The 23,287-nt window shown below is 40.1% G+C and overlaps 1 protein-coding gene and 2 long non-coding RNA genes across 5 annotated transcripts in view; 1 reads left to right on the top strand and 2 right to left on the bottom strand.

The window, feature by feature from the left end:
- The window catches only part of LOC125722196 (uncharacterized), a 240,263-nt gene that overhangs the window by 211,178 nt on the left and 5,798 nt on the right, over positions 1-23,287 (top strand). The window contains exon 3 of one of the 3 annotated variants that reach the window (XR_007386190.1): positions 18,211-18,283. The exons of 1 other annotated variant lie outside the window; for it this stretch is intronic. The gene's annotated coding sequence lies outside the window, so the exon portion shown is untranslated. Of the gene's footprint in view, positions 1-18,123; positions 18,151-18,210; positions 18,284-23,287 lie in introns of those variants that run through there. One more of the 3 variants, XR_007386192.1, reaches the window with a different exon arrangement.
- On the bottom strand, positions 2,929-3,577 carry LOC125722233 (uncharacterized). The gene is made up of 3 exons (XR_007386234.1): positions 3,499-3,577; positions 3,190-3,279; positions 2,929-3,036 (listed from the first exon to the last, which is right to left on the bottom strand). It is a non-coding gene; the product is annotated as an uncharacterized LOC125722233 (long non-coding RNA).
- On the bottom strand, positions 6,214-15,998 carry LOC125722218 (uncharacterized). Its single transcript, XR_007386218.1, has 3 exons — positions 15,760-15,998; positions 6,542-7,242; positions 6,214-6,456 (listed from the first exon to the last, which is right to left on the bottom strand). It is a non-coding gene; the product is annotated as an uncharacterized LOC125722218 (long non-coding RNA).

Raw genomic sequence — 23,287 nt, 5'->3', positions numbered from 1 at the left:
TCGCCACTTAATTTTAATTGTGTGCTCAAATGTTTATGTAAAAATAAAGCATAATAAATCACAAACCAGTATGACAAACGTATTGTTTTATTATCATGCATGAATGAATTACAATGAGAAAAGCTTCCTTCCTTTTACCGGCCGCTTGTCCCCTTGGGCTTGGAAAGCCTTCGCTGGGCTATAAGTTCCGTCTTCATAGCCTCTTCCTCCTTTACGTTTGTTGCTTCCTTCCTTTTACCGGCCGCTTGCCCCCTTGGGCTTGGAAAGCCTTCGCTGGGCTATAAGTTCCGTCTTCATAGCCTCTTCCTCCTTTACATTTGTTGCTTCCTTCTTCCACTGCTTTTCCCTCCTCATCTGTCTTCTCTCCTCTCTCTCTCTTTTCCTCTCCCTTCTTCTTTCCTATTTCCTCTTCTGCTCTTTGCTCCTGCTGCTTACTTGACCCATCTATGTATTTTTTCCTCCATTTCACTCTTTCTCCTGCCTATGATGGTAAAGAAGAAAAAAATATTAGGAGGATGGAGCTTCTTCAAACATGCAATTACTACAACTTGTACATCAAAATGTATTGACATTCGGATCAGTCAGTAAGATGTATGAGATAAAAAACAAACCAGCCAGTGAAAGAGTTTATATAGCCTTATTCTTGTTATTACAGGGTTTTTGAGGGTGTGTGCAAATCCATATTATGTTATATATATAAGGTATTTGCTAAAGATGGAATCGTGGCCATGTTAAAATGTGCTGATGTTTCTTTACATTAACCTGTGTCAGTAAATGCTGGGTGAGGACTTGGACTCACAGTGGTATAGAGGTATAAGCAAGGTGTGTCTTAATAACCCTCAGTTTTAATCCCACAGGTCCTTTTGAAATACAGTGTATATTATTAATAATCATGATGCTCTCATACAACAGGCACTGTGGACAGGTTAATGTGCCCTGCAGTAATTTAACATGTCTGGCTTTTAAATAGAACAGACTTTACTTCCCCTTCTGTGGTAATTATGAATCTGCGAATCTGTATATGAAGCTGAAGAATCAACACAAAACATTTGCAATTGTCACTAATTAACCCAGAAGCAAATTCCCCCTTAACACCGTATATTTTACACTGGGATATTTGTGACTCCATTCTGAGAGCACAGTGATATCCACAAGCATCACAAACCAGCCAATCACAGGTTGGAGAATTTAGCCAACTGGTCCTGTGTGTATATTAAATGTTTAATGTACATGACAATAAAGCGTCATGCTTTTTAAAGCCATTTAAGGCGTTGTTTGTCAATTAAACCATTTTTAATGCTATGTAAGACCAAATTGGTTTAATTACTTCTAATCCTAATAATGTCCCACGGAAACCCAGTCTTAGAGCTGTCCAGAAAAAAAATATTTTGATGATATTTCAAGGAAATTACTTACTTTGTAAAGGTGCTTAATAGGAGGTGTGATGTCCTGGAGGCAAACCTCAAGTGCTTCTGTTCTTTCTACAAGAAACCACAAACATTTCAGGTATGTAGCAATTTGAAACATTGTTCAAAATTAAGTTCAGTTCACTCCACACAAGCAATAGCTTCCATTATTTCCATTCCACATTTAATATTTCGGAATTAGGTTAAATGACTGATATTTTAAACTGTATTTGTCAAACACTGCGCCCACTAACAGGTGAATAATATTGATTACCTGGTAATAGTGGCACCTGCTAGTAGGTGGGACCTATTAGGCAGCAAATAAACAATGTGTAGGATATACTGGGATGCAGAAAAGTGGACAAGCCTAAAGATTTGAGTGACAAGGGCCAAGTTGTGATGGCTTGATGATTCGGTCACAGCATCTCCAAAACTGTAGGGAAATATGTGAACGGGTGACGGAGGCTCATTACATGTCAGATAGTACAGCAAACCTTCAGAGGTCTAGAGGAATCCACGCCCTGATGAGTCATGGCTATTTTGGCGGCAAAGGTGAGCCTGGGCCCCACCATGAACCTGCTGACCACTGCAGGACCATCTCACAAGAGCTGGGGGTTATGATCCAGCTCTCTAGCCATCACCAAATGGCCCATATCAAAGTCACTCCCATCCTTACACTTGCACATTGTTTCTGCTTCCAACACATCAGCTTCAAGGACAAAGCATCCACCTGCTGCCTAATATAACCCCCCCACAGTCAGAAGCCACTGTAACCAAATAATCAATGTTATTCGCTTCACATGTTATGGCTGATCAGTGTATAACCTCTGTATCTCAGTTACGTTTCAGACAGTTTTGCTACATTGTGCAGATTAATATACTGTGTTTATAATACATTTCAAAATTTCCCAAAATTCAGCACATTGTCAGTTTCACTGGCCAACACACTGATAATCGTAACATCATCAAGTTCTTTAGCCAAATTATGTGTGCTGAGCAATGGGAAACCTGACACTGCAGTACAGTGAATCATGCAGCAGCACTGGGAAAATGTAAAAACACATTTTACCTCCAAGGGCCACTGTTCTCCAACCTTTTTTCAGCAGTCTTACATGTCTGTAAAGACATAAAATATGTTTGCACATATACTGTACTGATCCTGGGAGGATTAAGATGGCAAAAATATCAATTGGGCTGGTGATTGCACAATATTTTAGAAGCTAAATTATGAAACGTATTACTATATATATTACACAATGATAAGGTATAAATACAGAAAAGCTACATACCGTTGGAGTGAAGCTGAAGTCCTTCTCTCTTCTAGACAATGGAATCAGTAGAAATGAAGTTTTGCCACGACATGAGAAGCCAGGAAAGTGAAGCAGAACAAGAACAGGAACATTATTCAGCCTTGGCTGACTAGGTCTGTATTCCGGACATTACATTCATGATTTAATTTGATTGCAAGGCCCTTGAATAATTTTAACTTTCTTGCAGGTTCCCTATGTACAGTATGTATTACCTTTCCTGACCTTCGGAGGTCCTCCCTCCTGTTTCGGAGCATTTTTAAGGCTTTTTTCAGAATTTCCTGCTCTTTGCCGACGAGGCTGCAGGGCAACTCTGCTGTGACCTTGAAATTACATGAAATATTCTGTTAAAACACTTTATTTGGTGATTGAAAATTTAAGCCCTCATTGGGCTTTATGTGGTAAAAAAGTAAAATAGAGAAATTAAACTATTTGATTAGAAATATTGATTTTAAACAGTTTTATGAGGTACAGACTTTGCTTATGACAGGGTTCCAGTCAATTTCCGCTCCCTTGCAGGCAGTGGTCCACATTTTTGATGCACCCAGGGATGATCTTACAACAGCCTGGTGGAGACGTGTAGAAAAAAGAAAGATATCAGTTTTGCACCAAAAACGTTAGAATAGACAGGAGTGCAGGTGGACATAGAATGAGCAGAATGAATGGTAGCAGTATTTCTGATGTGAGAACCACTTATTCTGCTGATTCTACTTCCACCTGCACTGTCTGTGTTCTAACAGCTCTGTCCACTTTAGTTTCTATTTCCAGGACTGTATGATACTTACACTGAATCTCTTTTGTTCAGGTGTTGCCGCTGATTTCCCTGCTTATTTTTTAGGAAGTCATCTGCTTCCACTCCAGACTGCTTGAAGGAAAGACCATGAAACTAAATATGATATATTCTGTAACCATGACCTGACAGCAGTATTGTCTGTGAAACCACAAAAAACACAGAGCTTGCTATCAAACAGACAGTTTACTTGCCTTTAGTTTTAAAATGGAAATTAGGGATTTCCTCAGTCTGAAGTTTTTGGGGAACAAAAGGTAAACATCTTGCTCCCCAATGTCCACAAAATCATCCCCTGTCACACCTTGTTCTTCATGGTTAAACACAGAGAAAATAGATTAATCCACATGACTGTAACTATAAAACCCAAAATATTATGGCCACACAGAGGTTGAAAAAATAACAATGATTATGAATAAATTAATAATAAAACCCCATAATATAATTAAGGCACGCAGAGTGAGCACATAGCAGGCATAGCAACAGTAAGTAAGGTGGATAAAGGGGCAACTGAGAAGACTGCATCAGCAAATTTAGCATATTTCCCATAAACACAACACTGATAGGAGTTATCAATTTAGCATTACCATATACAGTACAGTACTGTGCAAAAGTCTTAGGCAGTCCAAAGAAATGTTTAAAGCTGTTTATCTGGGTAGCAAGTGCACTTTGGCTTAGAACAAAAAATACAATTTAATATTAGAATGTGTGCAAATTAAGAGTAACACAATAAAAACTAGTAATAATTTCTTCTGTTTTCTAAAAAGTTACTGATATCTAGTTGGATGGCTAGATGAACACCGCTTCAGTTCCCAAACTTGTCTTCAGGGGCACATCAGCCGTTCCACGATTTTGTTAAATTTCACCAACAGCTCAATTAAATAATTAAATATATTGGTTCAAAAAGTCAGTGAGAGATTGACTAGCTGTATGAGGTGCCTGCCTTCTTTGCCTGCCTAAGACTTTTGCACAGTACTGAATATATATATTTAGGTCCACAATCATGGCCTTACAATGGCTGAGGCTGGTCGGACGAATGATGGGAGAACAACCATGTCCTCAACCATTCAAACATTTCATAGAGCCAACAGGTATGTAATCCAACAATGTGCCCTGTACTGTAATATTGTCCTCTTACTGCAATGCTTCATATTACAGTATCCATTTGCATTTTATATTATACAGTGAGTTTTACTTTATACAGTTACATACTGGATGTATACTGTAGCACACATGTCGCGTCACTCACGGTCACACACACAGATTAACCTCCCCTCAAACCACAGGCAATATGCCAGGACAAGCAGTGTAGTACAATCTTTTATTAAACACGCAAGAGCAAACCCAGTACTTAACACACGGGGGGGGGGGAAACAGAATATCTAATACCACGAAGGGGGGGGGGGACATGCCCTACATACACACCTTTCCCACTGAATACACCCCCATGGAATTAGCACTTCAACCTCCCAAATTCCTGTGAAAATGTTACTGCGATTGAGTATGTACATGAGCGATTGACTTCACACTAATACAATCCAAATCCAAAACACACATGATAAATGTGCTTTTCTACTTTTATGAGAACTGAAAGCGCTTTACAATTCATGCCTCACATTCACCCATCCACACACCGGTGGCGGAGGCTGCCATGCAAGGCGCCAACCTGCATGCCGGGAGCAATTTGGGGTTCAGTGTCTTGCTCAAGGACACTTTGATGGGGTCACGAGAAACCAGGGCTCGAACCTGCAACTCTCTGGTTGCTAAACGATAGCACTACCTCCTGCGCCACCATCTTCCCCAAATGTAAGGAGAAGGAGGTTCCTCGGAGCTCCGAGATGTGTTTGGCTGTAATAAATCTGGAATATAGTTATATGACATAGTTTTTGATAACACCAGCATTTACTTTTTAGCCTTTTCAGCTTTTATTGAAAGACAAAACAAAATAAAAAAATGCAGAAGTTTGAATCACTGTGTGTTTATTTCAGTTATTTTATATTGGACTCAAGGATTGGTTTCATCATACAAATACAGCACATATAATGTTTACTTGAAAATACTGAAAAGTAAGTGATACCAGAATCAGGGGGTCAATAAGGTTTTAAGTAATAATATGGATTGTGCTTGGGATAGAAGCTGCACTTTGTTTTGAAGAAAAGTATAGATTTTGAAAATATGCAAATTAATTGTAATAATAATATTAGTGACGTTCATTTTCAGATTACATTAATTACATAGCTAATAATACATTGAGAAGAAATGGTTTGTCATTATGTGGATGGAAAGACATGAAAGTGATGTGGAAAATCGCTTCTTACCACTGAAACACATGGGGATGGGTGGTGCTAATAATGGTACTGCAGCTAGCCAGTAGGGGGCGCTTGACATGTAGAGTTTTCACCTTTTAGAGACGTAATGGTCTCCATGTTTTTGCAGTCAGTGCTTTGATCACAGATTTGAAAGCAGTATGCATAATGCATCAGGGCTCACGCTGAAATTCCCTATATTTGGATATATTATGTAACATGGTTCTGTAGGAATGTTGGTACCTTGGAAACACAAATATACAAATATACCTTATATGTGAATTTGGATATGGGTGTGGCTGCAACTGGAGAGGCTTGTAGTACATATTCTGCAAAAATTTCATAATGGTTGTTGCAAATATTATGCACAAACCATGACAGAGACTTGAATGCATGCATGGGTTTTGTTGGGGAAGTATCAGTTCATGAAATACATTACTGAGGAAACTGTAGTTGTTTAAACTCTTATTTAATACTATTAAGCACAGACACGTCACAAGGAAAATAAACTATTATTTATAATTATGGAGCACAGAATAACTAAACATAAAAAATATATATATAGCATAGAAAAATCCAATAATACTATCGGACAAAATGGCCATGGAAATGTAAGAGAGAGCGGTGAGCTGGAGACCAGAGTCTTGACCCTGAGGAGTGAAATAAAATATTTAATTTCTCTGTTGTGTCACAAACCTGACAGATACACTACTTGTCAAAAAGAAAAGAACTTACTTCCTCACGCATTTCTAAAAGGATGTTTTTGTCAAATCCCTGCAACTCACTGAAAAACAACAGATCAAATTCACATATTATGACTTAAAATAAAAATATAATATAGACAGTTCATGGTGCATTTTGTAATACTCAAGACACACCAAGGCCATGCAGAGTGCATACTGATAAAAGGGAGGGGAGGGGGGAAAACTTCAATACATTCTCTGTATCACAAGTCCAACAATTCAAGGTGGTCTGTCTTACAATTGTCATGCGCCGCTTGTCCGCTCCTCCCGTGTGCCACGCCCCCTCGTTAACCTCGTGTGGAACCCCGATGTCATTCGCTGTTTCCAGTTGTTTTCATTAGTCCTATGTATTTAACTCCGCTTCAAAATATGTTTCCCCAATCATGTTATTTAAGTCGCTACTTCTATTGCCCCGTGTTCCTAGCTGGTTTCCCCAATAAATCCTTTGTTTCCCGATTCTCCGTCTTCCTGCTCCTGCTTCCCCGATCCGTGACGTGACAACAATCAACATGAACGCACCACAGTCCACAGAACCAATCTGTCAAGGAACATCCTGCGAAATACAATATAGTACTAACGAAGACATTTGTTACAATTCTAATACAAATGTGACGACAGAAAATGCTGAAATCCACTTTACCATGTTTTTCAAGTATTTTCCAGTGTCCTGGACTTATTCTGTTTGTCAGTTTGCTGCAAAAAGAAATTTGGAATTGTCAGGGACACAAAAAGTACAGCTTTTCATGTAAACGGGATTAAAACTCTATGTAGGAATAAATGGACAAACAGAAGACCTTTAGTCACATTTCTAAATGTTTTACTGTTAGGCCGCGTCTGGCTGTGAGTGTTACCCAGAGCATATGACAGTCTCTGCCCCAACTGTTGGCAGGAATGAACGAAGAAAATTATGATTAAAAAAGATCCAACAATACAACTTAAATGTCATAGCATTTATTGTACAATATACTATACATATGATCAGGATCACATAACTGCATGGTGCGCAAGTACGCATTCCCTGTACACTCGCGGCAACTCCTTGTTGTAGCAACGCAAATGCGTACCATTTATTTTATGTGCATTCACGTTGTTATGAAAAGAAATTACCCTGCATCTTAACATTTATGTGGCTAATTTGTACTTCGTCTGCGGCATGAAGGCTAAAATGCACAATGATTTCTTGTCATAACATTGCGAATGTACATAAAATAAACACGTATTTGCGCTGCTACAAGACATTACCGCGCGTATCGGTTTAAACAGCGAATAAGTATTTTATAGTATATTATTAATATTACATAGTATATTAATAATTTCACACCAGTTATGTGCCCCCTGCATATGATCATTTTTGCATATAAAATAAAGGGTCGATTTACGCAGGGTTGCCAACTTTGGTCAGCTGGTTGGCGTGAGATTTTCAATTCGAGACAAGTCTACACACGTATTCACATTTATATAACGGTTTTATTACCTTGTAAATAATCTTTAGGATTTGCAAACTGCCCAAACACTTTTGATCTAGCCAGTTTTAGGTTTTAAATGGATTAATAGAGATTCTCCATAAGGATCCTGACTGTAAAAAAACTACCTGCATTTAAATCATACATTAATGACACAAAATACCTTAAAGTTTACTTACTTATTTTGCATAGTAGAAACAAAGAACCCCCTTTAAGGGGGGGGGGGGGCTTGACATTTGGTGTTTTCACCTTTTATAGATGTTATGGTCTCCTTGTTTTTTGCAGTCAATGCTTTGATCACAGAATAAATGTTAAAGAAGTGAGCACTTCTGTCATGCTTTAGTAAGATTAGTAACACACTGCTTCAGATCAGATTTCAGTGACCTGATCTCTGCTTGCAAAGAGCCTGAGATGGACCTCAAAGGTTTAAATATACATTTGCAGATAAATTAAATGCTATGTGGCCCAGTGGGTGGCGCTGTCTGGGGATTTGAACCCCCATTACTGCATGTTCGTACCTTGTTTGTGCTGGTTTGCCTGCTGTTTCTGCCGCAGGTGAAAAAGCATACAGGCAGCTGAACCGGTGTCTCTAAACAAGCCATTGTGGCTGCGGGTCATAAGGCGATTTCCTACTGCACGAACTTGGCCCAATTGAAGGTCTTAGGAGGTAGTTCCTGAACCATTTTTTAGTTCCAAAAAGAACATACTTTTTTCTCGACCAAGACTTACTGGGTGGGGCTTATAGTGATAAACTTTTCCTATTGGTTGACCACAAGCCCCAGCGCCAACTTGAAAGTTTCATGGAAATGCAGGAAAAGAGAAGTGGAGCAAAAATTGAGCAGATGTAATTTTTTGTAGCTCAGTTACACTAAAGGCATCAATGAGTAACTTTTTTGCTTCTGTCCCCATAGTTCTGCATCTGAAAATGCGATTGATAACGATTAGCATAATGAAGAAGTGTATATTATGGACACTGGACTGGAGCATTATCAGATAACCTCTCAGTTATCCTTGTGTGAGAAATATACACAGTCACATATTGAGATTATATTAGATGATGTGGTCTTGAGAGTGGGGCGGCATGGTGGTGCAGTGTTGCCTCACACCTCTGGGACCCGGGTTCGAGTCTCCGCCTGGGTCACATGTGTGCAGAGTTTGCATGTTCTCCCCATGTCGTTGTGGGGTTTCCTCCGGGTACTCCGGTTTCCCCCCACAGTCCAAATACATGCTGAGCCTAATTGGACTTGCTAAATTGCCTGTAGGTGTGCATGTGTGAATGCATGGTGTGTGAGTGTGCCCTGCGATGGGCTTGTTCCCTGCCTCGTGCCCATTGCTTCCGGGATAGGCTCCGGACCCCCCACGACCCAGTAGGATAAGCGGTTTGGAAAATGGATGGATAATAATAATAACAAATAATGATGATAATAATAATTGCACTATGTCCAATGACTGCCAGTTACTGTAAACAGTAAAGTACAGGTAACTGGACATGACGTGTTAAAACGTCCGAACGGCTTGACACGTAAATAATGTACGTGTCAAGTACATCATTTGCTGACAATTACTTTGACAGCTGGGAGGACGACACAGAGTAGATGAATTGATCATATTGAGGGGTTGTGCCATTGCCTTTCTCTGTCCATGTCCTTGTGTTCTACACCACATGATTGTTTCCTGTAAACCTGCGTTAGGCTCTTTCTGTACCTTTCCGACACAGAAACCTTTTCTTAACATGGATTTATAACTGTCTTCTCACTTGAGTATGAATGATGCTTAGATATAATCTATATAATATAAATTTGATATATACTATATATGTGCACCCCACAGAAATCTCCACAATTGTAGAGATACATACGGTCTCTATGCTTTTCCTAGAGAACCCAGGCATGAGACACAAAATAATCAGTTTTCCATAGCATTTTCCTCCAAGCCTTCTCTAGTTAAACCATAGAGACTATACCATCTCGCGTAGTCACTGGATAGCATGCAAAGAGCCATTTCTGTGGTTTTTGTTCTCTTGCCCCATTCATCACAATCGCGGTGGATTTAAAGAAAAAGTCAAAAACAGTACTGTGTCATGCTATGTGTAATAGGATTGCAGATTAGCTTAATGGACAGTCACCCCCGTTTAATTTTTTTACAGTTTTTCTGAATACTTAAACACTAACAATGATTCTTATAAAACTATTAATAGTTATAGCAAAATTACTCACTGTTTTGCACTCAGTTTGCACTTTTGTAACACACAATTTGCAAATGTGTAAATACAATCCACTGCACAGCACTCTTTTTGCGGAACTGTAAACACAACTCACTGTTTTACACACAATTTCTAAATGAAAGTACACACTCCTAGTAAAACTATACACATTTATAGCTATTGATTACATTACTTTGCCAGCTGTCTGGCCACACTGTCACATGTGAAAACGGTTTTAGATAATTAGTTCACTTTGCAATCAGCATGAGCGCTATAAATAAGCCACAGGTACAGTAAGCTTTCAGTGTGGAGAACAATGGAGGGAGAAGGAAGACTGAGAAGAGTGAGAATTAGAGAAGGGCGAGGAAGAGGATGAAGACTAGGAGGTGAATTTAGAGGATGAGGAGGTGAAGAGGAAGGAGGAAGGGTAAGAAGAAATAGAATAACTGATGTCATCAGAGCTACAACAGTGGATCATGTGATCAACCATGGAATGACCCTGAGGGAAGCTGGCCAATGGGTTCAGTCTGACCTGAGCCGCTACGCTGTAGCAGGCATCATAAGGACGGTTCCAAATGAGAATCGGTTAGTACAGTTACTTCACAGTACGTTTTGTAATAGTACTAATTCTAGTACTATACTCTAATGAGAAACACAACAATGCTGTACAGGTAAAAACTGAAAAGGGTACTCTACAGACCTGCTAGACATCCAGAATCTGGGGGCAGAGGAAGAATGTTCACTGAAGAACGAGAGACCCATATAGTTAATATGGTGATCACAAATAATTCCATTAGGCTACGAGAAATACAGCAGCGTATAACAGAGGATGACACCACCTCCCAAAACATGAACAATGTGAGCATCTCTGCATTATCTCGTGTACTGGCATGCAACAGAATCAGGATGAAGCACATTTACAGAGTCCCTTTTGAAAGAAACAGTGAACGCGTTGGCATGGCAGGAACATTATTGGACACGGTGCCATAATCAATGTCCCAGGACAGCGTGGTGGTAACATAACTATGTGTGCAGCTATAAGTCAGAACGGTGCTGTTCACCATCATGCAACCCTGGGCCCATGTAACACTGCACACATTATTACATTCCTGGACAGCCTACATCATATGCTCACTAATGTTCACAGACCAGTTATGTCATCATCCATCCATCCATTTTCCAAACCGCTTATCCTACTGGGTCGCGGGGGGTCCGGAGCCTATCCCGGAAGCAATGGGCATGAGGCAGGAAACAACCCAGGATGGGGGGCCAGCCCATTGCAGGGCACACTCACACACCAGTCACTCTCACACACACACCTACGGGCAATTTAGCAACTCCAATTAGCCTCACCGTGTTTTTGGACTGTGGGGGGAAACCAGAGTACCCGGAGGAAACCTCACGACGACATGGGGAGAACATGCAAACTCCACACACGTGATCCGAGTCTCAAACCCGGGTCCCAGAGGTGTGAGGCAACAGTGCTAACCACTGCACCATCATGCCGCCCCCCATAAATTCATTTTTCCATTTTTATTTTCAATAATATTGATGTTAACTCAGCATCTTATTTTCAATGTTGAAAAAGTCACTTTATATCAAGGTTTCGCCACCATTAATTTTTCAATATTGAAAAAATGACCAAAAATCTATTCAGTTTCAATGCTGATAATTTAACACTGACCATAATTCAATGCATTTAACTATACTTCAACGCTGAAACAATAATATGATGCTATCTGGGCTATGAATAATTATTTCAATTGATATACAGATTCCAAGCCCATATAGGTGACACACAGGTACGTAATGGGCGTCTTATGTCTGAGGTAGCCAGCTACTGTGTTTGATAACCCACCATCATAATAATAGTTTCCTTGCACCAGTATAAAAGTAAACCAATTGATCCCTCTTGCAATAACCTGTGGTATGAAACTGAATAAAATGTATCGTACCAGTCTTGGGGAAAACCAGTGAGAATCCACTGTGAAACAGCACTGCGCAAATTCTCATGTGTTCCTAATGACAAGGGCAAGACTGGTAATCAAACTAGCCTCTCAGCAGGAGTGTTAGTGTAAAAGCAGGGCTTATTGACACAGATAATAAAGCTTGTTAGAATGCGTAACATAATTATTTAGCTGGGCCCAGAAGAGGTGAGAGCTCCCCTAGTGGCTACAGGAGTGCATTTTCCCCAAAGCAGGTATAATGGATGGTGGTCTTATTGCTTTTAGACCACAACTTGGGATAGAAGAACAAATCAAATTATTTTCCTCATTTAATATTCAGATTTTAATTGGGCTTAAATTTTAGAGCACAGTGTGTTCTAGGATGGTACATTATGGATATTAGTCTCTACCACATTCTAACGCTATAAATCCGGACCTTTTCCTATGTTTGATTTGGTGGCTGCCAGGCGTTCTGAGTAGTATAGTGACTATGGTAGGCGTGTGATTCCCTAAGGAATTTTTTGTTCTGTTCTGTGTGGCAAATACATATAATGCTGACATTTTTCCTGGAAGATTTGGGATTTTTCATCCCGTGCCTTAAGGTATTTCTCTCCAGCTCTAGGGAGTCTCCCCCGAAAACACCAGTCACTCACTAGCCTTAGACTTATGCTTGCTGACTTATTCAACACCATGAAGGATTAACAGAAAAACAGAAACCTATTAAAAGGCTGCACCATATCATGATATGCAAATAAACATCCAGCATCATTGTTTCACAGGGAAGTACATTATTTATTGATAATTATAACACTAACCCTTACTTCTCAGCTTGACAAACATAAGGTGCGGTGTGTGAACATGTGAACTGGTTGAAATGCAAGTGTCTCACAGTCAATGCATAAGACTTGAGAGCCCTGACTTTACTTATATAGCCCACAACATGTTTATGATTCATAAATAAATCTGGCCAGCAAATCGGTCTTTCATTTTCCACAGAATAAAAAAAACGATAATGTTATCCCGCTGATAATTGCAGGTGCGTTTCACCCCCGGCACTGGCTGGAGACACAGGCAAAAGGCATACAATCTTATTGAGGTACAAAAATTATTCCATCTACTCTGCACTTCTGCATAACTTCCATCATAGTGCCAGTTTTTGCGGTCAGCAAGTTTATTACTGTAAGCGCCTCCATAGTAGTGCCTCTGAGGAACTGAACCGGACTTCCGATGGTGTCTCTCACATGCACATCATACATATATATATATACACTCACTCTCTCCGGGTCTTTCACATGATATGTGGTCAGCCACTATATGGGAGGGATATTCAGGCATAAATTAAGGGCATATTTACAAGCCGCACTAGTGTACCTATGTAACCGGTCATTCCCTGCCTATACTCTGCATTGTGTTTTGGGGTGTTATCAGGTGTGTGTGGGGTGCAGGAGGAAGGGATATTACAGACGCCGTTGTCGTTCCTGGATTTTATTGAAACTGTTGGGAACAATAAGGAAAGGGGTAAACTTCATATGCTCTGGCCCTCTCGCTCTCTCTGCACAAAGTAAAACAATGTATATACTTATGTATAGACGTGTTTTCTATCCCCTGCTTATGATGAATAATAAATCAAATATAATATATAATATATGGGTCATAATTATACAATTATTATACAATTGATTTACTAACTCGGGGGACCCTGCCACTAGATCCTCACCTCTTCCCACGTGTGCAATACACCAAAGGGAAGAGGAAATGAGGTCGGGACCCTTATAAAGGGGAAAAGACAGAGGGAGGGGCGATGCAGGACAAAAGCATCATGGGAAAGGATATTGTACCCATCAGGTTAGACAGAAGAAGGAAAACAGAATCTTGTATAATTATAAATTAAAAGTAAAATAACAACCTGTTACATGTCACCTACACTTCAGACTTCATCCTCAAAATCAAAGCAGTATTAACACAAGCAACATGTTCCATCTCTTAAATCCAATCTAACATTTAAAAATAAAGTCTGTTTCAACTGGACTTTTATCTAAGAAAAACAAACATTTTATGTTCGAGTTGTTATAAAACTACTGAAACAAATAATTGGCTATACTGCAGTTCCGCTGTCTTGTTTGGCACCCTAAATTATGTCCTGCATTCTGTGGAAACAAATGAAGGCTGAGGAATGTTACGTAACACAGCTAGAATGCAAAAACTCTATCTGGTGTAATTCAGTGCATAAAACCAATGGTCTTAAGTGTGGTGTCTTCTTCGTAACACTCCCTGACTTTTGTATCCATGACCATGAGATAGGGTGGGCTGCTTTTCTTCCTTCCTTTGACTAGTATTCCTCCCTTTCCTCCCAGCCTTGGTTGGTGGGTCAGGCAGCATCACCTTCTTTTAATAGACCCAGGTGTCATTTATCTTGAAATTAGGTTCAAGTGCAGAAAATGATCTAGTCTTAGACAATCTCTGAATTACAGAGAAATCTGATTTATTCTGAAACTGTGAGAAATTGTTCATCTGTATTTTGCTGCATTGCTAATTGTTGATGTGTGTGCCCTCCTTGTGCAGTAAAGGGGAGATCACATGCAGAGCTGGTTTTCTGTAGTTTCTTAGCCTGAATTAAAATAAAACATTCTCTTCATATAGGAACCAAGTCTCTGGCTGGAAATTTCTACAAAAGGTCCATCTTCTTTTGCCGTATCAACACTTAAATGAGAAAAGCAGACAGGGACAGTATAGGTGACAGCAGTGACTGTCCTTCCATGCCATCCATATGTACAAGGGGTATGACCAGAGTACACATGTACAAAAAATTATATATCAAAAGCAAGTACCTTTGTTGAAACGTGAAGGTAATCGTTTACAGCATAACAATTCCATCCTAAAAAAAAGAATTTGTCTGTGTATTGCCTAGGAACTGCTACAATGTTAAAATGGTAAATCCCAACCAAATAGAGCAAAAACTGACACGTTATTTAAGAACTGAAAGAAGGAGAAAATTGAAAACTTTCTTCGAGGGATCAATAACATATATGTTTTGTTTCCCACGGTCCTGTTACTAATTCAAATCTTAAATCCTGTACTTTGATATTTTGGGCTGAATGTAATGACAGCAAACGTAACAGCTGCCTCAATGCAGGTGAAGGCAGCCCAGAGGGTCCAAGAGGTCAGTGGTCAATTACTGCATAGGGATCAAATCTGCAATCAGAAAATTACTGCATACATGCCTTTATATTACGGTCAAGCGGAGAGTCAGAGCAGTTTCCATAGAAACAACGTAAACAAACTTTACCGTTTGAAGCACAACAAACTCTGAGTGAAAATGGCGCAGAGGTGAGTAGCTTGTTAGCTCTCCAAAATGTCTTTGAATTCTTCAACTGATGTTGTGCTACTTTGATTATTTAGCCTTTTATACTATAATGACATAGTAAATGTCTATAATACAATAAAAAACATAACATTTTTTTTAATATTACATATTTTTTAACGTCATTTAAAGTGCAGTGGTTTTTATTGCTACTGTGGTTGCTAATATTTAAATAATGACAGACTATTTGGTTAGTAAATTCATCTCAAACATGCTAGTTTAGTAGGGCTTCCCAACCTTTCGATGTCCGCGGATCGGTTTCCGTCGTAGAAAAGTGTCACGGATGGGTAAGACGGCGGTATAATTTGGGGGTTCCCACGCCGAGCGGCGGGAGATTGACGGTGTATACGGACATGCGGGGCTAATGGCGTATTTCCGTACATCAATACGGGCAGCTTTCTTTCCAAAACGGCGCGATCCCCTAATAAACGGGACGGCTGGCTCCTCTACCCCCGGTTGTCTGCCGCCCGGTGCAATACTCCGCGCGGACGGTACCGGAACACCGACCGGAAGTTGGGACCCCCTACTGTACAGGCTGGTAGGTAAATTGTTAAAAAAAATTTGGGCCATTACTTTCGGAGTAGGCTAGATGCTTCTAAGTTTATCATTACATCTATTTACATTGTTACACAGGATTAACACTTTCAAATATTCTTAGCTTGGTTAGTGTTAACTCAGTGCTTGGTAGTATTCATCTGGGTATTCATTTGATGTGGAGTACAGTTGTTTCGTATTTGATTCTAGTTATAATTTGGTGACATTACTGTTTAATATGCTATTGCACTTACAGTATCGTGCATTTTACAGTAGATTTTTTTTGCAATCTTGCTCGCTGTTTCTTTTATTCTTTCTTTTTTATATATGTGAACCCTGCAATTATTTATTATAATAATTATAACAATTGTATTTTCTGTATGGTTGAAGAATTTCCAGCTCTTTATTTATTTTATTATCTCTCTTAAGTGCTGGTTAATCTCTCATTTATTCCCCAGAGAGCGAATTGAGAGAGCTGATCGATGGACCAACACCCAACACTGGGAAGCCTGGAACCTGTGGGATGAAGTGATCAACTGGGGAGAAGGTGTGGAGGACTTCTCACCAGTGACACTCCCCACTGTCCAGGCTGGGGGGGTTAAGGGGGGATTGGGGGGGTCTACTGATTTGGGTAAGGGAGGGGAGAGTGTGGGAAAGGATGTACTGCTAGCCAGCACTAGTATTTCATCTCAAAGTCTTCAGAGTAATTACGGCCTTTCATCTGAAGACTGGGAAATTTATAAAACTTGCTACCTTAACAAAAAAAAGAAAGTCAGGAAGGACCGGACAAGCCGGGGGGAGGGTGAGGTAAGGGGGCAGAGTAGTGAGGAATATGTGGATGTACCAGAGTGGGGAACATTTGAGGGGAAGGCCTCCAGGGTTGTGATGGAGGGGACAGAGGCTGGTATTAGTATGATGGATATGCTAAATGGAGGTGAGGAGAATGTATGTCAGGTGGGAGTGAATGTGGAGGAGGTTAAGGGAGGAGGAGGGAAAAGTACAGGGAATGCTGTGGAATATGTGGTGTCACAAGTAGGCAGAACTTGGCTAGAACCCATCCAGGAGGAAGACCTTGAGGAAGATGAAGAAAGAGATGAGGAGCTTCAGGAAGCAGAAGACACTGATGCTGCCACAGTGGACAGTTGGCAGTGCATGGCGGCATATGTAGCCAGAATATGGCTGCAGACTTTACAGGAAGATGGACCTGAGGAAAATGAAGAAGCTGATGTGGTATTCCAGCAGGCAGAAGATGCTGATGCTACCACACTGGTCAGGTTTCAGTGTATGGTGGCATCTGAAGACAGATCACAGCTACTGACTATACCAGAACAAGGACCTGAGGAAGAGGACGAGACTGAAGTGATGAAGACAGATAAAACAAAAGAAGATGCTGATGCTGCCGAGAAGATCTACAGTGAAGAAGAAGTATCATTCCATGTGAATGCCGAATATCTTTCTGAAGATGCTACTGAGAAGAGCCACAAGAAGAAGAAGAAGAAGAAGATGAAGTGGTGCTTCTTCTGCTGTCCCCTGCCCTTCAGAAGAAGTAGCAAGAGGCAGTAATTATAAGGTTGTGAATTCAGGTTTACAAATGACTTAAAGCAGTAATATAACTGCATTATTGACACCTTCACAATGCACTGTAATGCATCCATAAATATATTATAGACATGGGTATAAATATTGAAGAAAAAAAAGCATAACACATTATAGCCATGTTTATTATGGATTAATGGCCGATATAATGTATTATGAAGATATTTATTGTGTATATATAGATCAGAGCATTCATAATGCATTATCAAGATAGCTATAATGTGTTATGCCATTGTATAAGTATTTACAGCCGTGTTTTTAATACTTTTATAAATGATTTATAAGGCATTAATTGGGTATTTATTTATTTATTTATTAGTTATATGACTGCTTTAAGTAAAGTTAAGTAAAGTGTTTATTTTCTTTTTCTTAGAATACCCGTGTTAGAGCCCTGCATTGGGACTGGGATCCCGCGGGACCCAACGGAAAGTGATACTGTTTAAGTGTTAATGTAGCTATAAGATACGATAGGATAAGATATGCTGAGTTAAAATATAAGATAGGCTAAGACGAAATATATTAATATAAGCTAAGTTGAAATATAATAAGATAAGATAGGTTAAGTTATATGATAAGATAGGCTAAGTTAAAATATAATAAGATAGGTTAAGTGAAGATATGACAAGATAGGCTAAGATAAAATATGATAGGCTAAGTTAACATATGATAAGGTAGGCTATGTTAAGATAAGAGATTTGCAATAAAACATATTTACTTTTCAAACTGTGTCTTTTTCATCTTTTCAGTGTTGTGTCTGTCTTTGTTTGATAATTTCGAATCGTTAATTTATATCTGAGACTCTCCTAAATGTCAATAAGCAGAGACGGAGGAATAGGAGGAAGGTACGGTTAAGTATAAATGATAAAGTATCAAAATCACAGTGCTACCTTATTTTGACGCAGAGAAAGTAATTTCAGTGTTACTACCACATATGAGTTAATGGCTGCAAATGTTGGCGTTACAAGTGCTGGTAAATAACGCGGCGTAAGTTTAACTCCGGTGTGTTTCTGAAAAACGCACCGCCTTCTGCCTGCTGTCATTCGGCGAACGTGTAGGAGGCTATTCTGGTAACAGGTAAAGTTGTCATTTAACGTAATGCTAACGTGCATTACCTGTTAGTAAGTGTTTTACTATATCACACACCTTACGTCCTTTATAGTTGTAGTCCGGTGCACTCTGTATCCATGCTAACTAGCTAGCTAATGTTAACATGATGCAGTACAGTCTTCCAGCTTGGGGATTCCCACCCCTGTCCGCGGACAGTATTCCACAGGGGGTTTGCGGAGGTGTTGATTGCAAATGCAAACGATCCCTTCATGTTTATGTGTTGTGTTATAATGTGTAAATAAAAGATAACTATCAAATTCAATGTTTATGTCCTATTATACTAGATAAGACTGTAAAATAGTTTGCCCTGCATATGGATGCCATGCAGTCAGAGTATGATCAAGACAGGGTGTGAGTGTGGAAAAAAGACAAATGTAACAGTATTTGAGGGAAGAGTGAGAAGGAGGTTCCTCGGAGCTCCGAGATGTGTTTGGCTGTAATAAATCTGGAATATAGCTATATGACATAGTTTTTGATAAAACCAGCATTTATTTTTTAGGTTTGTCGAGCTCCGTCAAAACAATTTGAACGAGTCCATTATGTAACTGGAACCCCTCTCACATGTAAACACAGTGACACGCTACAGCGTTGGTTTGTTGTCTGAGGCTATGATACTGACCACAAACACATTCTCAAATTTCACTGCACCAATCATAGCATATGCAGGCAGAAAAATGATAGCAAAAAACATTCAGCATTAGACTCTAAAACCGTCTGTAATGTCTGTGTTTATCCAGTGGACCATAAATTTAAATAAGCTTTCCTATTTCAGTTTCTTTCAGATGTTATAAAGTAGTAAATAAAGAATCATATTAATTAAACCATGTATTACTGACTATCAGACAACTTCAACAAGTTACCAAATGGATGCAAAATCAAAGATATTCATTTGCGCCTGGCACTAACCATGTATTCCTTCACAGTACTAAGCCATAGAAAGGGCCCCAATGAAACCCCTGCATTCCTGCATCGCAGATACTCTAATCTCAGCATTTATAAGATTATATTTGTACTACCTGCCAATTTTTATATTAGATGAGACTAAAAATTGAGAAATATCTATATGCAGAAGTAGTTTTTCCTGATAAGAAGGATAATATCAAGACTGTCAGCATTTACAAATCGAATTATGACATATCTGAGTAGCCCAGACAGTCCGGAAAATGGCTGACTAATGTACATACAGTGTAATAAGCTGATAATCAAATGGATAGAAAAACGCTCAATAATAGACAGGATTCAAAGGGTAAATAAGGTGCATCATGTGGAAGAGAAGTTAGGTGGCATTGGGGTGCATTGTGAGTTTCATCTGGAAGCTAGAAGGGAACAAACAGGGCTTTGGGGGGGGGGGGGACTTCTCCGGGGGCTACATCGCTCTACCTTTTTTTAAAATGATTTATTTAAAAAAAAAAAAATCTTTTCTTCTTACACTATAATGGCAGGTTTAGGACTAATACAGTACAGTCATAACCAGTGTCAGGGATTCTATGCATTGCTACACAGAGACAAGTCCAGATATTGAGCCCAAGGCTAAAATTGTGGTTTACTTACAAGTGCACTTTGCTGGGCAGTGGGGGTGTTTGTCCTACTCTGCTCACATTTTCCCCTCTTATCCTGTCTTCTCCTCCGCAGCCCTTCCTCCTTCTCTCTGTTGCTCCTATATTCCCTCCCCTCCAGTCATCTATGTTCTCCTTCCTCTGCGGTCTCTCCTCTTCTCCCATTCTTCAGTTATACTGTCTTCTCCGCTCTCCCTGTATCCCTCCTGTCTTCTGGTCCTGTCGTCTTTTCTCCAGTCATCCCCTGCTTCTCAGTCATCTCTGCATCTTTTCTCTCATTTGTTTGCTTATTCTTTGATTGTTTGTGTTATTCGTTAACCCACCACCCCATGCTGGATGAGTCTTGATGTTTTTTGAAGTTTTTTTAAAGTTAGGCTTCTTCCTTTGTTTTTGTGCCATATCTTCTGCCCTCTTCTGGTTGCGGCAGTACATGACATGGGTGGAAAATAGGGTTTTTTACAACACACACATCAAAACCAAAAGGATCAGGAAGGATCAGAATTCCCACTCTCCTTACCAACACCTCGAAAAGCCAGGCCTTGCCGTGCCAAGTACTTAACTTCAGAAGATTTTTCCTCACTTGCTGCTGCTCTTTCCAGCTCATCTGAAGGTTGAATATTAACAGGATTGATCTTCTGAATCCATGTCATCAGTGCTAATCTGTGGCACTGCCTGTCTTTATGTGCACTGAATTTCCCCAGTGCCTTTTCCAGTTTCACATGCCAGTCTTCACAAGAGCTGAATGTGTCTTTCATGCCAGTTTAGACATTTGTGTTACAAATTATTTTGCACAGTAGAAACAAAGAACCCCCCTTAAGAAGAGGGGGAGCTGTAAGGGAGCCCAGTGTGATCTTTAAACCATTTCTCCTGAAAGCAGGGTCTCCTGTTTGATAGACGTGACATTTACATTTGGCTGATTTGGTGAAGGTCCAAGCTCCTCCCCCCTCCTCCCTAATACACCTTCATCTTCACCTGCCTGTCTGCTCTCTCTCTCTCTCTCTCTCTCTGTCATTGTCTCTGTCTCACACTCAGTCTCCCTGCTTAAATGCTGTATCTGAAATACACACCACAGGCTAAACTAAGAAGCATATTAAACCAACATCAGGATCAGGCTGCTGTGACGTCATTATTCACTCTTAACCATCAATATTTGCTCCTTTTCTCACTCCCCTCCATGTCACCTGCATTTTCTGCCGTCAGCAGCCTCTTGCTGTCTCTCCCTCTTCATCTTTACTCTCAGCACAGCAGAATTTACATGAAAGCAGTTATCAGTAAACTAGTGGTGTTTCTTGGCATGATGCTCAGGAATGGATCTCTCAGGATTTGTTATCTGAATGGGAATGATTAATATATGAAGAACCCTTGACTCACATACTGTATACGTCTATCATCTGACTGGCACTAATTATCTCACTGTCTGTACTTTCCTGCTTTTCTGTGGTTGCCCAAAAACTCACGATTGTCACATTTCCTCTTCATGATGACAAGCTACTCACTGTGAATAAAAGCTGACTGTAATAAAACTACCTGCATTTAAATCATACATTAATGACACAAAATACCTTAAAGTATTACTTACTTACTTATTTTGCACAGTAGAAACAAAGAACCCCCTTTGGGGGGGGGGGGCAAAGTGAAAGTGATGTGGAAAATCACCTCTTACCACTGAAAGACATGGGGATGGGTGGTGCTAATAATGGTACTGCAGCCAGCCAGTAGGGGGCGCTTGACATTTAGGATTTTCACCTATTAGAGATGTTATGGTCTCCTTGTTTTTTGCAGTCAATGCTTTGATCACAGAATAAATATTAAAGAAGTGATGTTCTGTCATGTCACTTCTGTCATGCTTTAGTAAGATTAGTAACACACTGCTTCAGATTTCAGTGACCTGATCTCTGCTTGCAAAGAGCCTGAGATGGACCTCAAAGGTTTAAATATACATTTGCTGATAAATGAAATGCTATGTGGCCCAGTGGGTGGCGCTGTCTGGGGATTTGAACCCCCATTACTGCATGTTCGTACCTTGTTTGTGCTGGTTTGCCTGCTGTTTCTGCCGCAGGTGAAAAAGCATACAGGCAGCTGAACCGGTGTCTCTAAACAAGCCATTGTGGGTGCAGGTCATAAGGCGATTTCCTACTGCACGAATTTGGCCCAATTGAAGGTCTTAGGAGGTAGTTCCTGAACCATTTTTTAGTTCCAAAAAGAACATACTTTTTTCTCGACCAAGACTTACTGGGTGGGGCTTATAGTGATAAACTTTTCCTATTGGTTGACCACAAGCCCCAGCGCCAACTTGAAAGTTTCATGGAAATGCAGGAAAAGAGAAGTGGAGCAAAAATTGAGCAGATGTAATTTTTTGTAGCTCAGTTATACTAAAGGCATCAATGAGTAACTTTTTTGCTTCTGTCCCCATAGTTCTGCATCTGAAAATGCGATTGATAACGATTAGCGTAATGAAGAAGTGTATATTATGGACACTGGACTGGAGTATTATCAGATAACCTCTCAGTTATCCTTGTGTGAGAAATATACACAGTCACATATTGAGATTGTATTAGATGATGTGGTCTTGAGAGTGGGGCGGCATGGTGGTGCAGTGTTGCCTCACACCTCTGGGACCCGGGTTCGAGTCTCCGCCTGGGTCACATGTGTGCAGAGTTTGCATGTTCTCCCCATGTCGTTGTGGGGTTTCCTCCGGGTACTCCGGTTTCCTCCCACAGTCCAAAAATATGCTGAGGCTAATTTGACTTGCTAAATTGCCTGTAGGTGTGCATGTGTGAATGCATGGTGTGTGAGTGTGCCCTGCGATGGGCTGGTCCCACATCCCGGGTTGTTCCCAGCCTCGTGCCCATTGCTTCCGGGATAGGCTCCAGACCCCCCACGACCCAGTAGGATAAGCGGTTTGGAAAATGGATGGATAATAATAATAATAATAACAAATAATGATGATAATAATAATTGCACTATGTCCA

This window comes from Brienomyrus brachyistius, unplaced genomic scaffold (genome assembly GCF_023856365.1).
Source record: "Brienomyrus brachyistius isolate T26 unplaced genomic scaffold, BBRACH_0.4 scaffold37, whole genome shotgun sequence".
Lineage (NCBI taxonomy): Eukaryota > Metazoa > Chordata > Actinopteri > Osteoglossiformes > Mormyridae > Brienomyrus > Brienomyrus brachyistius.
Note: the sequence above shows the minus strand (reverse complement) of the source record. Positions and strands in the feature narration are given on the sequence as shown.